This window comes from Lycorma delicatula, chromosome 11 (assembly GCF_047948215.1).
Source record: "Lycorma delicatula isolate Av1 chromosome 11, ASM4794821v1, whole genome shotgun sequence".
In the NCBI taxonomy this organism is placed as follows: Eukaryota; Metazoa; Arthropoda; class Insecta; order Hemiptera; family Fulgoridae; genus Lycorma; species Lycorma delicatula.
The window spans coordinates 82949291-82964674 of NC_134465.1; the positions used below are offsets into that span (position 1 = coordinate 82949291).

The 15384-nt window shown below is 32.5% G+C and overlaps 1 protein-coding gene across 11 annotated transcripts in view; it reads right to left on the reverse strand.

The window, feature by feature from the left end:
- The window catches only part of LOC142332356 (uncharacterized), a 93742-nt gene extending 90625 nt beyond the window's left edge, over nucleotides 1-3117 (reverse strand). For 9 of the 11 annotated variants that reach the window (XR_012758279.1, XR_012758277.1, XR_012758272.1 and 6 more), the window contains exon 1: nucleotides 3063-3117. The gene's annotated coding sequence lies outside the window, so the exon portion shown is untranslated. Of the gene's footprint in view, nucleotides 1-2970 lie in introns of all 11 variants that reach the window. The other 2 variants (XR_012758274.1, XM_075378761.1) reach the window with 1 other exon arrangement.
- Between the last annotated feature and the right edge of the window lie 12267 nt (nucleotides 3118-15384).

The window sequence follows — 15384 nt, forward strand, 5'->3', positions numbered from 1 at the left end:
TCAAAATTGAAAAAACTTTAATTACACCTTGTAAACAAGAAAAACACTGCCCCGCATGTAAATGACAAAATTCAAAAATCATTCATACAAGTTAAAACAAATAGCTCTGAAAACATTTTGTTTTTCAGTTTCAGCTGCCAAAATTTATTTTCCAAATTTCTACTATATGTAAACAGATTCTGCACATCTAATTATGATAAAAATGTAGGAGCTCAGTAATTTGACTAAAAAATGTTGAAATTTAACCCTCAAAGCTATATCTCCATAATTATGAAGCAAACTTTATGAAATTGAATAAACATCTATCGTAAAACTTCTTTTTTTTTATATTTTGAATAAATAAAATTCGTTAAATGCAAAAATGGTTTAAAACATACAAATGCATAAAATATCAAATGAAACTGTATTAATAATGTTAGTTGTTTAGGAAAAAAAATTATGTTACAAGTCTTTAATTAAAATATGCTTTGTAAAGTACTGCTTTCATGAAAGTAATCCCCCATGATTACTTCTCTCATTGCAGTGTACTTGTACTCTCTCAATATATACTTGTTTTAAGTGAAATTTTCCTAGTGCTGAGTTGATAAACGTGCTGTATTAATAGAATAATACTCTTTTGCTCAGGCTAATAAAATGTTATATGATTAGGAACTATTTTATTTTAAAATGTTTGCTCATATTCACTTGCTGCAGTCTGGGAATTTTAATTTTAAAAAAACAAAAAAACTGAATCAATATCTGCGAACTCTTCATTTGAAAATTGAAATAACATGCTAAAATTATTACACAATTAATATAAACAATCTTTGGAATACATAAATTTTCAAAAAATGAATATGCTGTTGTAATATGAATGAAATTAACTGTTAAACAAGTGTTCTTTGGTTTGAATCTTCAAATTGTCATTGAAATTTTCAAATGAATGAATAAATGAGTATTTAACCACAAATTACTATAAATTATATTGATAAAAAAAATTAAAGATATCTAAAATGTATAAAATTAACATTCCACTATAAAATACTCTCTAGATTTTTTAAAATTATTAATACATTTCAAATTATTAAAATAATACCAGGAAAATAACTTGTACACTTGGCTGATAAATACTTTTTTTCTTAAAAAACTGAACTTTTAGTTTTATAAAATAAAAGTAAAAATTGTTGATAATATAACTTTGGAATCTAATTTTTAATTTAATATAAACAATTTTAATACCAAGTTCTATTATCACAACTAGTGAAATTACACATAAATACACAAATTGTATCTGTAACTGACAACTAAATATTTTAGCAGCTATTACTGGAAAAAAACTGAACCAATATTTATATGAAATTTTGTGTATTATGTACATGCATTCCTTACGTTTTGGTAGGTGGTCAAACAAGCAACAAATCTTAAAATTTGCATAGCCATTTTCAAGAATATGTATATAATAATGAAAAAAATATATATTTCCATTGTCTTTTTCATTCATTTAGATATACTGTTGCCATATTAAGATCTACAACCATCGCCATATAATATGCATTATTAAATAATTGTATAGCTATTTGCATTATAAAAAATGAGAAATTCTTGTTACAAAATTAATGCAATAGAGTAAATGTTCTGAATGAATAAATAAATGTTCAGTATATTCAAACATATAAATGGGGAAGAAAATATACAGCACATTTAGCAACGTTAGTATCAAGATAAATTACTTAACTTTCAACAGTAAAATTGATCAAGTGGAAACTATAAAAATTTTGAACAGAAGCTATCCAACTAACAAACTACTTTTTCTCACACTGACTCTTTACAGCAAAGAAAACAAATTCATAAAATACTTTTAAAAAATAAAAATTCAGTACGTAAACTAAAATTTATTTTTTTACATATATACACACACCACCAATGCAGCAAAGGTTCTAGAAATAACAAAACAACAAAGTACTTTGTATAAGTCTACATTTTAAGTCAGTATCATAAGACAAGCAAATGATTGGGAATATAACAAACAAGCCAATGATTGAGAATTTGGTTGTACTCTCTTTTACTAGCAAAATCAGTAGCTGCTAATTCACAAGCATTTTTAGAATCATACATCATTTTTAGAACACTATCTACATCAAACCAAAATACACATAACCTAAAATCATAATAAATATCTTTACATTCTGTACACAATATACGACTTCACAGCAACTTAACATGTACTTAGCTAACAATTACAACTGTGCAAGGATTTATTTATAAGTAGTCTGAAAATGCCTAACAAAGTTAATAAAATAATCTGCTTACAACACATATTATTCAATTACTGAATTTAAGTATTATAAAAGTAAATGCATCTACAAATAATTATTAATAATTTACAATGAGTAATATGCATGCATGGTTTAGCAATATATAATAGTGTAACATGATAATAGTTTTTCTTGGAGTAGATAAAATTAAACAAGTAAAAAAAAAATTAATGGATAAAAAATTTTAGGGCGTTCTAAAAAACAAAACACAATTACAACATAAAAGTTTCAACTGAACTTAACTATAAAATCGTTAAATTGAGTTTAATACGTTGTTATTTGATATAACAAAACACAGCATGCAACTGCTGAAAATTGCTCGTTATAGAAATAAACAATTACTAAGAAAAATGATAATAATATATGTTAAACAATTATACCATACTATCTGGTTATATTAACGGATGTATTTTTGATACTGTGACACCAAATGTCAAAATGGGTAGCCTAATGTCTACAGAAAAGAAACAAACACGTAAGTAGCCAGAATGAAGTATAAAAAATATACCTTCACCAACCTCAAAGAGTAGATTTTAAAGTAAAAAAAATTTTCCTTATATCAAAAGAAATTAACACGGATTATTTTTTATTAAATCCATTAAAACCTAGCCTACAAGTTACACAATTACACATTCAATTTCATATAAATAGAAATAAAATACAATTACATCAATACCTATGCATTTTTAACACTGGGAAAAAAGTAACACAAAACGAAAAAATATTGACATTAAAAAATAAACATCACTTAAATAGTGGAATACTAACCTCGCACTTCACTCATCTACAGAAATTTCAACAACTGATGTCACGCGGTTGTCAGCCTACATGATATTGTAGTCTTATTACACAATATTTCTTTTAGCCTTTTGTAAATTAAAAAAAGTAAATTTTATACTTCTAATAATACACAAAACAATCAATACTTTAAATAAATTATAGTCATTTTTTTGAGCTTAAAAAAGCTGCTTTACTTTGCCCTGCTGCAGTATTAAAAACCTACTTTTTCCCAAAATTTTCCTCGCTTGAACCGCTAAATTTAAACATATCCGTATGAGGAATTTTGTACATGACATTGTACGATCACGTAAAACCAGATCTTTGAATTTAATTAAAAATTTACTGTGCTTAGTTTCCTTCCTATATGATCGTGTTTAATTAAAAAAAAAAAAAAAAAAAAAACTGGCCATTATAAAACGTGATATAACACATGTTATATCATGAGAGACATACATATGTATCTCGGGTCTTTATAATTATACTTTTTATAAATGCTTCTAATTTTCTAATAATTAAAGTAAATTTTTATTGCATGCTAACTCATTAAAAAGCTTTCATTGAAACTTAATTTAAAAAATTACATATTTTAAATTAAAAGATGTAATTTTTCAAATTTGTTAAGTGAAGGCAATGTCAAAAGTTCTAAAACCCTTTTACATATTGTAAAACAACTAAGTAATTCAGTTACAATTTAAAAAAAAAAAATATTAAAGAAATCAAAAGAACATTATATAAGCTGAATTTTACTTACTCATATGAAAAGTTAAATAATTTAATGGCAAGTCAGGTATTTTAAACAAAGATCTTAGCTTTTTCCTGAAAATTCCAGTTTTTTATTCTTATAATAATTATGTGAGGGAAAACTGTTCTTTGGTATTTATTTAACATACTAGCTACTACTAGTTACTAGCTACATACTAGTATGTATTTAACATACTAGCATACTTTAATAATGTCCTGTTAGTATAATTATTACAGCTAGAATTAATAAAATGAGATTAATTTTGACATGCTACATAAAGTTATGTTACGCCTTAAAGTTATAAATGAATACAATATACTCAGTAATATGTAGTAATACAAAATGACTAAAATTAATTTTTCCCAGACATTTAATTGCAGTTATCTGTAGAAGTGAAATACTAACCTTGCATTATCTATTCTATTTCCATATTTATCATAATACTTCCCTAACTGAGAATCTACAAGATTAAGTCCCCTCCAAGATATATTTAGAAAAAAAAGGAGCTGACCAGACTGACTGACCATATAATGATATAGCTCACTTTTAGACAGGTATAATACAAAATTTTTGATTTTGATGTATTGTACTTTCTATTCAATTTTCTTTTAATGACTTTTTTGGGTTTAAAAAGTTATTAACTACAATTTACCACATATATACCAAATGCCTACCATATATAATGTGTGTGTGTGTGTGTGTGTGTATGTCATATATATATATATATATATATATATATATATATATATGCTCGGGCTTTTCATCTGGAAGTCCCAAGTTCGAATCCTGGTCAAGCATGGTATTTTTACATGCTACTTGTGAAACCAGCTAAAAAGCTTTTAACACCAGCAATGTGCAAAAAAAGACTTGTGGGTCAAAGTAGATGCCAACTAAACCAAAGAAGACTGGAAAAATGTTATGTTTTCCAACAAGTCAAGGTTTTATGTTCAGAGGCAAAGGTTTCCATCTGTTAGAAAAGTATCAGATTAAAATACATCATTGGCCTATATCCAACAGTTAGTTACACATCTCTGGAAAAAATGTTTTGGGGTTGTTTCACATTTGAAGCCCCCTAGTTCATTACTTCCAGCAGATGTTATGTTGAAGACTGATGGCTACATCAAGATTCTGAAGGAAAGGATTGTGTCACAACTTCTAAACAAATTCCCACAAGGCAATTTGGTGCCATGCTAGGCTGCCAAAAAAATAAAATTTTTCCCAAAAAAAAAACAATAAAGTGTTTCTGTGGCCAGGCCTTAAAACCAATTGAAAATTTTTGGGCAATAGTCAAAAAACAACTGTCAAAAATGAATTGTACTTAAAAAAATTGACCTCATTAAAGCAATAATATCACTATGGTTTCATGATGAGGAAATAACCAAATGCGCATAAATAAAAAATAGTACACTTGTTGAATCGATGCCAAATTGTGTACATTAAATAATTAAGAATAAAGGAGGCCATACTCTATATTCACTAATTGTACAGGTATGATTTTTTTCTAAAGATATTTTTTATTAAATAATATCTGTGTTCAAATTAAAATTAATATACAGAGAGTTTATTTATAAGAACTGTTTCAAGAATTCAAATTTTAATTGAAAAAAAAATTAGTTTGTCTAATAATCATTCTCTGTTCATTAAATGAAAAACATGTAATGCAAATTATTTTTCAATATTATTATTTAATATTTTCATGATTTCAGTAATATTTTATTTTATTGTAATATTTTCAATATTATTAAACTATTATAATGTATTGCATGATAATATTAATAAAATTATTCCAGTTGAGATCTTGTTGAGTTATTTAATTTTATTTGGGAGGAAATGAAAACTGGTTTTTTAATCTAGAGTGATTCACTTTAAGAATTTCTAAATAACTTTATAACAGATTTGAATAAATAAGTTGTTATTTTCTGTGTCATAAAACGCACTAAGCGTTTTATGCACTAAGCCCATAACATAACATTTAAATAAACATAGCATTTAGGATAATATAGCATTTAAATAAACAAGCCACTGGCAAGATATTAACAATTACAAAGTTTACATGACTGCCATTTTGAAATGGATTGAGAGATCAGGTTCATTACTTTTGTGGAAGTAAACATCTAGGTACCCAAGCAGTATGTGAAATATCAGCTCAAAACGATGAATCATTCCTGAGAAATACATTTTTATGTTAAAAATACAAAATTGCAGATAGCTGGAAAACTAAGCGTTTCCAGACAAATGCTGATATAGTTTTTTTCTTTATTTTGATGTGGAGGACGATCTCCTAATTCTTGAAAGGGTTTAAAAAGACTACATTTTTTTTGTCTTCAGTATTTGACTGGTTTGTTGCAGTTCTCCAAGATTCCCTATCTATCTAGTACCAGTAATTTCATTTCAGTATACCCCCTACAGCCCTAACAATTTGTTTTACATATTTCAAATGTTGCCTACCTGCACAATTTTTCCCATCTACCTGTACCTCCTATATCGAAGTGACTATTCCAGGATGTCTTAAGATGTGTTCTATAAGTCTGTCTCTTCTTGTAGCTATATTTTTCCAAATGCTTCTTTCATCAATTTCCTGCAACACCTCTTCATTTGTCACTTTATCCACCCTTCTGATTTTTTTAACATTCTCCTATAGCACCACATTTCAAAAGCTTCTAATCTTTTTTTCTCATATACTCCAAATGCTCAAGTTTCAATTCCATATAAAGCTATGGAGCATAGCTTCATAGTATATGTTTGGAGCAAACATATACTTCCAAAAATGTTTTTCTGATGTATAAATTAATTTTTGATGTAAATAAATTATATTTCTGACTGAGAAATATGTGCATATTTCTCACATGTGCTATTCGGCATTATATATTATTGCTCCTGCTTTTTTTTTGTCCATCTTTAGTAATTCTACATTCCAAATAACAAAATTCGACTACTTCCATAGTCTTTTCTCATCCTGATTTTATATTCAGTGGTCCATCTACTTTATTTCTACTACATTTCATTACTTTCGTTTCACTCTTGTTTATTTTCATGTGGTAGTTCTTGTAGGACAATGCCATTCATTGTCTCTTCTAAATCTGTTTTACTCTCAGCTAGAATTACTACACCATCAGCAAATCATAACATCTTTTTCTTTTCACCTTACACTGTTATTCCAGATCTAAACTGTTCTTTAACATCATTAACTGCTTGCTAGTTCTATGTAAAGATTAAAAAGTAACAGGGATAGGGAACATTCTTGTCGGACTCCCTTTTTTCTTACTCCTTCTTTCATATGCTCTTCGATTATTACTGATGCAGTTTATTCCTGTAAATGTTAGCAATTGTTTTTCTATCTCTATACTTGAATCCTGATTTTGTTAAAATGCTAAACATTTTATTTCAGTTTATACTATCAAATGCCTTTTTTAAGTCTATAAATGCCATGTACGTTGGTTTGTTTCTCGTTAATCTTCCTTCTAATATTAATCTGAGTGCAAAAATTGCTTCTCTAGTCCCTATACTTTCCCTGAAACCAAATTGGTGTTTTCCTAACATTTCTTCCACTTTCCACTCAATTCTTCTATACAGAATTCTAGTTAAAATTTTTGATGCACGAGTAGTTAAGCTAACTGCTCTGTATTCTTCACATTTATCTGCTCCTGCTTTCTTTGGTATCATGACAATAATGTCTCTCTGAAGTCTGACTGAATTTCCCCTTTTTCTTAAATATTACACACCAGCTTGTATATATACCTATCACTTCCACCCCTGCACTGCACAGTAATTCTGCAGGTATCCTGTCTATCCCAGAAGCCTTTCTCCCATTCAAATTCTTTAATGCTCTATTAAATTCAGACCTTAATATTGTAACTCCCTTTTCATCCTCTTCTTCCTCTATAACACCAGTTTATAATTTATTTCCTCCGTATAAATCTCCACAATATATTCTACCCACCTATCAACCTTTTCTTTCATAAATCAGTGAACCATCTTTATTTAACACATTAGATTTTAACTTATGTACCACAAAATTCTGCTTAACTTTCCTGTTTGCTATTCTTTACATATAAATTGAATATAGAACGTTCGGAAAGTTGTTGTACACTGGAATTATGACAGTGCAACGACAAAACTTTCTTAATTATTACTTTAAATTTTTTTTAATTTCATTATTTTATAGAAACAGATATTACAATAACTGAAGTAGTTTATAAAAGGTACTGAAAATGACCTCATCAATACAACACTGCACAGGTTTCAATTTGTTTTCAAACACTTTAACCAGCTGATGTACTAGAATGTCTCGTACATATGCCGTTATTATCTCATCAATCGTGCAGGGCCTGTTGTGATACTCTGCTTATTTCATTGACTCCCCCCCATAGAAAGTAAACTAAGGGAGTCAGATTGGGCAACTGTGCAAGTCACAAACCTCTCAAAATGAATCATTCACCAAAGGTATTTTGAAAAAGTCAGTGCTGTGGCACCATCTTATTGGAACCAACCGTGAATGATTTCCACTTTCCTAACTGACTAATAGTGTTTGTTATAACAGCACAATAAGGATCACCATTTTTTTTTTTTTGTTTTACGTCTGAAGATTATGTCGTAGGTTTTACGTCGTAAGATTTGCCTCAACCAAATACCAGTAGCCTGTACATACTGGGCGTGTGGGGTTCACTAAAACACAATGCATGGTGGACCCACTAAAACGTCACTCCCTCCCAACGCTGTGATGATAGAACCACGTAATAAAATTTACATCACCATCATGCATATCAATGGTCACACCTGTGTAGCCTGCGAGCCACAGCTTCAGGCATCCCCTGAGGACACCCAGCAGTGACTATTCAGTTGAACCCCTGCTGCCCAACCACAGGAGCTGGCCCACATCATCACTCACCAGCAATATACTATCCTCTAATGCTCTTCCTCATTTATCTTGGTAGGAACCATGTACAACACCTGTTTCATTCATCATCAGAATTAGGCATCCTTTCCATCACTTCCTCTAGGGAGGTTTGTCCACTAACTGGCTGCATCGCCGCCCACCTTGAGCACTCCAAGAAAGTGTGTTCGATGTCTTCTGGGAGACCATAATATTGACATCCCGGGTCATGCTTCCCTTCCTGGCGTACAGGAACTTATTGAATGATCCATGGCCCGATAACCATTGGACCATCCAAAAGTTCGTCTCCCCGTGCTTCCTTCACAACAGGTTCTAATACATGGGATTAACTTATACTTCCAGTGACTAGTTGATGCATCGTTCCACCTAGTATGCTAACAGGGCAGTCCTAGCCACAGCTCTCTCCGTTCCCTGATACCAATTTCGCCTTTCCTCTGCAAACAAATTCAGTGGAGGCATCCCGGCTATCCCCAGCACTGCCTCAAGCGAAATATTGCGGTACACCTGCGCCACTCGTATCATTAGCCATCTATAAGTCGTGTCCATCTCATTCGGTTTCTTGTGACCCCAAGGGTCTCTGATGATACCGGGGCTGCATACAACATCGAGATCAGACTATCTAAAATAGCATTCCACTTAATGCTATTGAATGCATTTCTAGTGTCGACTAAGATTACTAAAGGTATCTTCCTAGTGTGTCTCGGCTCCTTTGCAGCATAATTGACCATTTCTATAACACTTAATTCTGCCAATAGTGGACTGTCCCTTCCTGAAGCCATACTGTCTTCAGAACAGCACAACCCGCTGCACCAACTCCATTTCCAGTCTCCTGGTAAGGAGGGACTCAAACAACTTCCTCAACGTATTAATTAGGTAAATTGGCCTGAAGCCCTCCCTCCTTCGAAACCAGAACCAATCAGGCCGCATTCCACGTCATTGGGATACTCTCCCTACATATTGCCTGATTAAATGGTTCCAATAGTGACATAGGGGATGCCTCCACAATCACTTTCTTGGCTTTGGCCGTGAATCCATCAGGACCCATACTTTCATGCGGCCTGAGCTTAGTGAACGCATATTCTAACTCTTCTGCCGTAAACCGAGGAATCTCCTCAGCAACAATCTCCCGGCGCCTCCAATTACCATCCTGGAGAAACAATTCTAGAAGGGTTTCCCCCAATTGAGCCCTGGGCAATCTAGGCAAAGCCCTCCCAAACCTGCCCATGACTATACGATACACGTTCTCGTTCAACTTATCGCTGCCACTTCTCCTTCTTGGATCTATCAATGGCCTTGACCGGTTCCGACTGTTTTCAAGGACCTCTCTACAGGCTTCCACTATAGTCTGATGCACCTCTTCTAATTTGGTCTTATCCTAATTCTCCACCTTCCTCAGGACAGGTATTTGATAGCTCCTCATTATCCAGGACCCTTCCTGATTCATCTTGTTCCTTGTGGACCGTATATTCTCTAATAATTCACGTCGAGGATGCCCAGCAATCACTTCAATACAGCTGTGGTCGCTGAGCGTCTCACTCTCCAAAAGTCGCGATTGAGTAAGACCAACCTGCGACTCACTAACAAATGTCAGGTCCAGAACTGACCCCATTCCTCTCCTGTGGAATGTATTTACCCCAAATTCATACACACCATTCTCAGGGAGGCCATCGATTCAGCAGGCTGCCTTCCCCGTTCGTTAGCAACTCCAGCACCTGACTCGTGGCATTAAAATCATCTATTATTATTGGGCTTCTTATCCTTCTAACCTCAGGAGCCAGCTCTTCCAAAAACAAAGAGAATTCCTCTAACGGTATGTTTGAAGAACATAACAGCTGAACAGGTACCATCCAGCCACTGCAACCCAAAAAAATCATCTGCCACCACTACTGCTGGTTGTATGACTCCTACTTTCAACCATGGCAACCACTCCTACGAGATTTGTAAACAATCTAGCATTTGGCACTCTTCTTCTATTGGGTTCCGAGACCATCAGCAAGTCTCCACCAATTTCCTTTCCCATAGCCCATAACAAGTCATGGGCTTGCCCAGACCTGTTAGTATTTAATTGCAAGATTTTTATTGTCTACATAGTGGGCTTTCATACCTATGGCTTTCCACATCACACTTTTTGCAGGTTGCAGAAATGTCCATCTTTTCCACAGTTAAAACAAGATTTGGTTCTATCAGGACCCTGGCACTTAGAGGCCTTACGGCCCCGGTCCCAACAACAGAAGCACCTTTCTAGCTCCTTATCTAGTGCTACCCTGCACATCACCATCCAACTCACAGGTGCCCCACCCTCTCCACCACCCTCTTGTTAATTTTCAATGTAGCCATCTGCATTCCCGAGTAGGCAGGTCTCAACTTAAGGGTCTGCACCACTTTCCCTTCCATCTCTGCAGTCTCCCTCACTACATCCTCCTTAGTCGTATGGGAATCAAGATCCAAGATCTCTAATAAAGATTCTCAGCCTTCATACACTTTGTTTCAGGGCAACCTTAACACCATGTAAAGTTATAATAGTCAGTGCTATCAAAATTAATATAAACAATAGCCATCACAATGCTATCAACTAAAGATAACATACACCATACCTATTAATAACAAAAACAATGCACCAATTATAAGAACAGATTAAATATACTCTACTTGTAAACAGGAGGCCTCCCAAAGGGATGGCAAGAAGCAAATACAGCCCTTATTACTAATATTAAATAATAAAAACTCAAGATTAAAAAACTGTCCAATCACCAAATCTCAGATGTAAGAAAATCATATCAGAAACCAAATCATAATTGTCCATTGTACAAACCAATAGAAAAAATTGATATATCCAAACCAGAACTCAGTGAGACACCACCTTACTCGATAAATCCTGCAACTCATCTAACGATCATTATTAACTGAATTTTCAAAGAATATTGGATCCACAATGCATGTTCTACTCACACTGATCCAGGCTCCAATTTTTGCTTCGTCTAATTGGAGTCAGTTGTCACCTAAAATCATGCAATTTGTGAATTAATATATATACCTTCCCAGATGTAATGTTGTAATCTAATGTTGAGGATACCTATGGAAGTTTGGTTGATAAAACGTTTAAACCATTGAAACAATTTATTCTTTTGCTCGATCTGTAGGTTTCAGTTCTTGAACAAACATTACTTTGTAAGGGGAAAGTTTCAGTTCTTTTCTTACAGTTTTATGTGCGGTAGCAAGTCTGATATCTTGCTGCTGTGATAACTTACACATTGACTTTGGTAGAATTTCAACCATAGCATCCGATATATCAAGCATCTTCTGTTTGTTTAATTTAAGTGGTCTTCAACTTTGATCAGCATCTTAACAGAGCCTGTCGCCTGAAATTTTTCAGAAAACTTGTGCCTTTATGAAAGGTGTATTCGACAAGAAAAATATGACCTCTACCAAAAGAACCATTACATTTCTTGCAATAAATGATTCCAACAAACGAAAAGAAACAAAGCACGTTCAATCACAACTCAACAACTGATGTCTTTTTCTATTACTGAGCAATACCCAACAAACCCATGGGGCAACCAACCTAAAGTCAAAAGAGCATAATTCACCACATAATTCTAAAGCATACTGCAGAGCAACTTTTCAAACACTCTGTATAAAAATAATATATGTTTTGTAAAACTAGAAACAGAGACATGGTGATAACATTTGATGACATTTTATGACTGCATTCACAGAGAATCCCTAATAAAAATTCTAAGACACATCGCACTACATACAAAATTAGTAAACATGTAAAACTGACCCTCACAAACACTAAGTCAAAGATAAAATGCAGAGGCGTGCTTTTGGAACCATTTGAGATGAAAACAGGACTGCGCCAAGGCAATACGTTCTCACCACTATTATTCAACTGTGCTCTAGAAATGATAGAAATGATGAGGGAATGACTTAAAAAATGCCTGCAAAAGTAAAAATCAAAACAAATTGTCTTGGTTTTGCCGACTTGGCACTGCTAGAAAATGACATTGACAAAGCTAAATCACAGATATTAGAACTTCAAAACATTGTAAATAAAATTGGTCTCAAGATATCATTTGAAAAGACAGAATTTATGTCCCAAAAACCAACATGATTAACATTCTTTGAAGATATCATGAGGATACAAAATTAAATACTTCTGAAACAGCTAGTACAGTACAATCTCAACTTGAAAAACACCAAGACAGGATGCAGATGAATAGAGAAATAAGAAAGGATCTGAAAGAAATTGGTCTTACACCAGAAGACACCACAGATATTATAAAATTAAAAAAGAAACTTAAGAACAAAAATACTTGCATCACACTCACAAGAAAAACTTACAACAAATGTTTGCTTTCAACTCTAGAAAGGGCACAAAGATTGGAAGATATGGAAAAGTACTGGGAGGACCGCAAGGCCCAAACCTATCAAAGAGACTTGGGTAATGGAGTGACTAAAGTGATCCTATGCGGTCATAAAAGATAATAATAATATTTCCTGAATTCATAGTCTTGGAAACTGAGATTTTAGGGGTGAAATTTATATCATTAATATATTATAATGGAGGGCAGTTTGTAGGCACCAACTGGCTCTCCAGTTGATAGATACCATTTATCTCAATCGCTGAGTGCATATTTCTTCAACTGAATGTAACTCCTTCCTCTTATCATGTCAACATATCGTCCGTTTTTACTTACTTCTATGATTCTTCTTTAAATGTAATCCCTTTACAATGTATCCCCTATCTAACATTTTCTGTAATAACTTCCTTCCTCAACTCTCTTTAGCATCTTTTGTGTTATTTAAAGAGTGATTGGTATACGCAATATAGTTTGCATAGTTTTACGCACCTCTACTGATACATCTTCCAATCTCTAGTACTTTCTGTACTCTTTACTAATCTTCAATCATCAAAAATACACAGCACTACCATTGTCAACTTATGGAGTGCAATTTAAAGTAAAAGCTGAGTCAGACTAAGTAGAAATTTTTATAACTTTTACCTTAAATAAAATTGAATTCTAGTATTTCTTCTAATGAAACTCCTAATGTCTATTCTAATTCTAAAGTCCCTGTTAAAATTTATTTCTTACTATCATTCAAACACTCTGAACTGCACTATTTAGAGGTTTATGATGAATATCTACAAATATCTGACATTTGACCAAACACAGCATGCCAGCTACATGTGTAACAATTTTTTTCATTTTTTAATAAATGTATGTTTGTGCATCAAATCATATACTTTAATGTAATCCAAGAAACAAACCATCACTGGCTGTTATCTTTTAAGTTGAACAATTAGTTTATCTAAAAATCTGAAGATTTTTTGGGTGTAAAACCAAACTATGTAGGACTGGATTTACAATTCTCCCACATCCTCCCAAAAGCTAATTAGATTACAAACTATTTTTGGTACTTACGTATTAAAGGAGGAGGGGGGGGTATACTGAAATGAAACGACTAGCACTAGATAGGGAATCTTGGAGAGCTGCATCAAACCACTCAAATGACTGAAGACAAAAAAAAACATATTAACGCCACCGCATTATTTAAAAACAAAGTAGTCAATTGGATTTCGGTGGAAAATGAACAGTCTCTATTAATATTAATAAATGGTTATTTATATTTATTTATTTTATAAATATAATTTAACCAAACATAACCTACGCTCGCTAACCTTGACTAATTAACACCATAATTTTTTGAGTTTTTATTTAATAAATTCAGTAATTATTGCAATTATTTATTATTTAAATAATCAAAACACTCCTGTTAATTAGTCAAGGTTAGCGAGCCCACCGGGTTGGTCTAGTGGTTAACGCGTCTTCCCAAATCAGCTGATTTGGAAATCGAGAGTTACAGCGTTCTAGTCCTAGTAAAGCCAGTTAGTTTTACATGGATTTGAATACTAGATCGTGGATACCGGTGTTCTTTGGTGGTTGGGTTTCAATTAACCACACATCTCAGGTATGGTCGAACTGAGAATGTACAAGACTACATACACTTCATTTACACTCGTACATATCATCCTCATTCATCCTCTTAAGAATTATTTAAACGGTAGTTACCGGAGGCTAAACAGGGAAAAGAAAAACAAAAGTCAAGGTTAGCGAGTGTTAAATTATATTTATAAATTAATAAAGAGACTGTTTTGAATCTATGTTAAACTCTATATCAGCCCATTTTCCACTGAAATCCGATTGACTCCTTTGTTTTTAAATAAAGCTGTAACTGCAGTGGCGATACTTAAGTACCCTATTTTTTCTAGTATCTTGAAAAAACTTGCAAAACAAATATTGGTTGATAATTTTCTTTTATATATACAATATCTTAAGAGCTGATAGAACTAAACTGCTTAAAAATTAGGAATTCATTATATCCTTATACAAAAGAACAATCAAATCAATATAATGCTTTAAATAAAATAAAAATATTATTTCACTATGAACATAAGATCTTGCTGCCATGACTTTATCTTTTACACTAATGGAATATTATTAAAATTTACACGTAGACTTTTTATTCAGGTATTACGATTTCAATGCTGTTAGCAGCTACATTGACAAAATATTAATATTCAATTGGGGCCATTTAGAATAATATATGATTATGAATGTAGATATTGTTTGCACCCTTGGTTTCTTAATCTCACTAATTACAATTCAAAC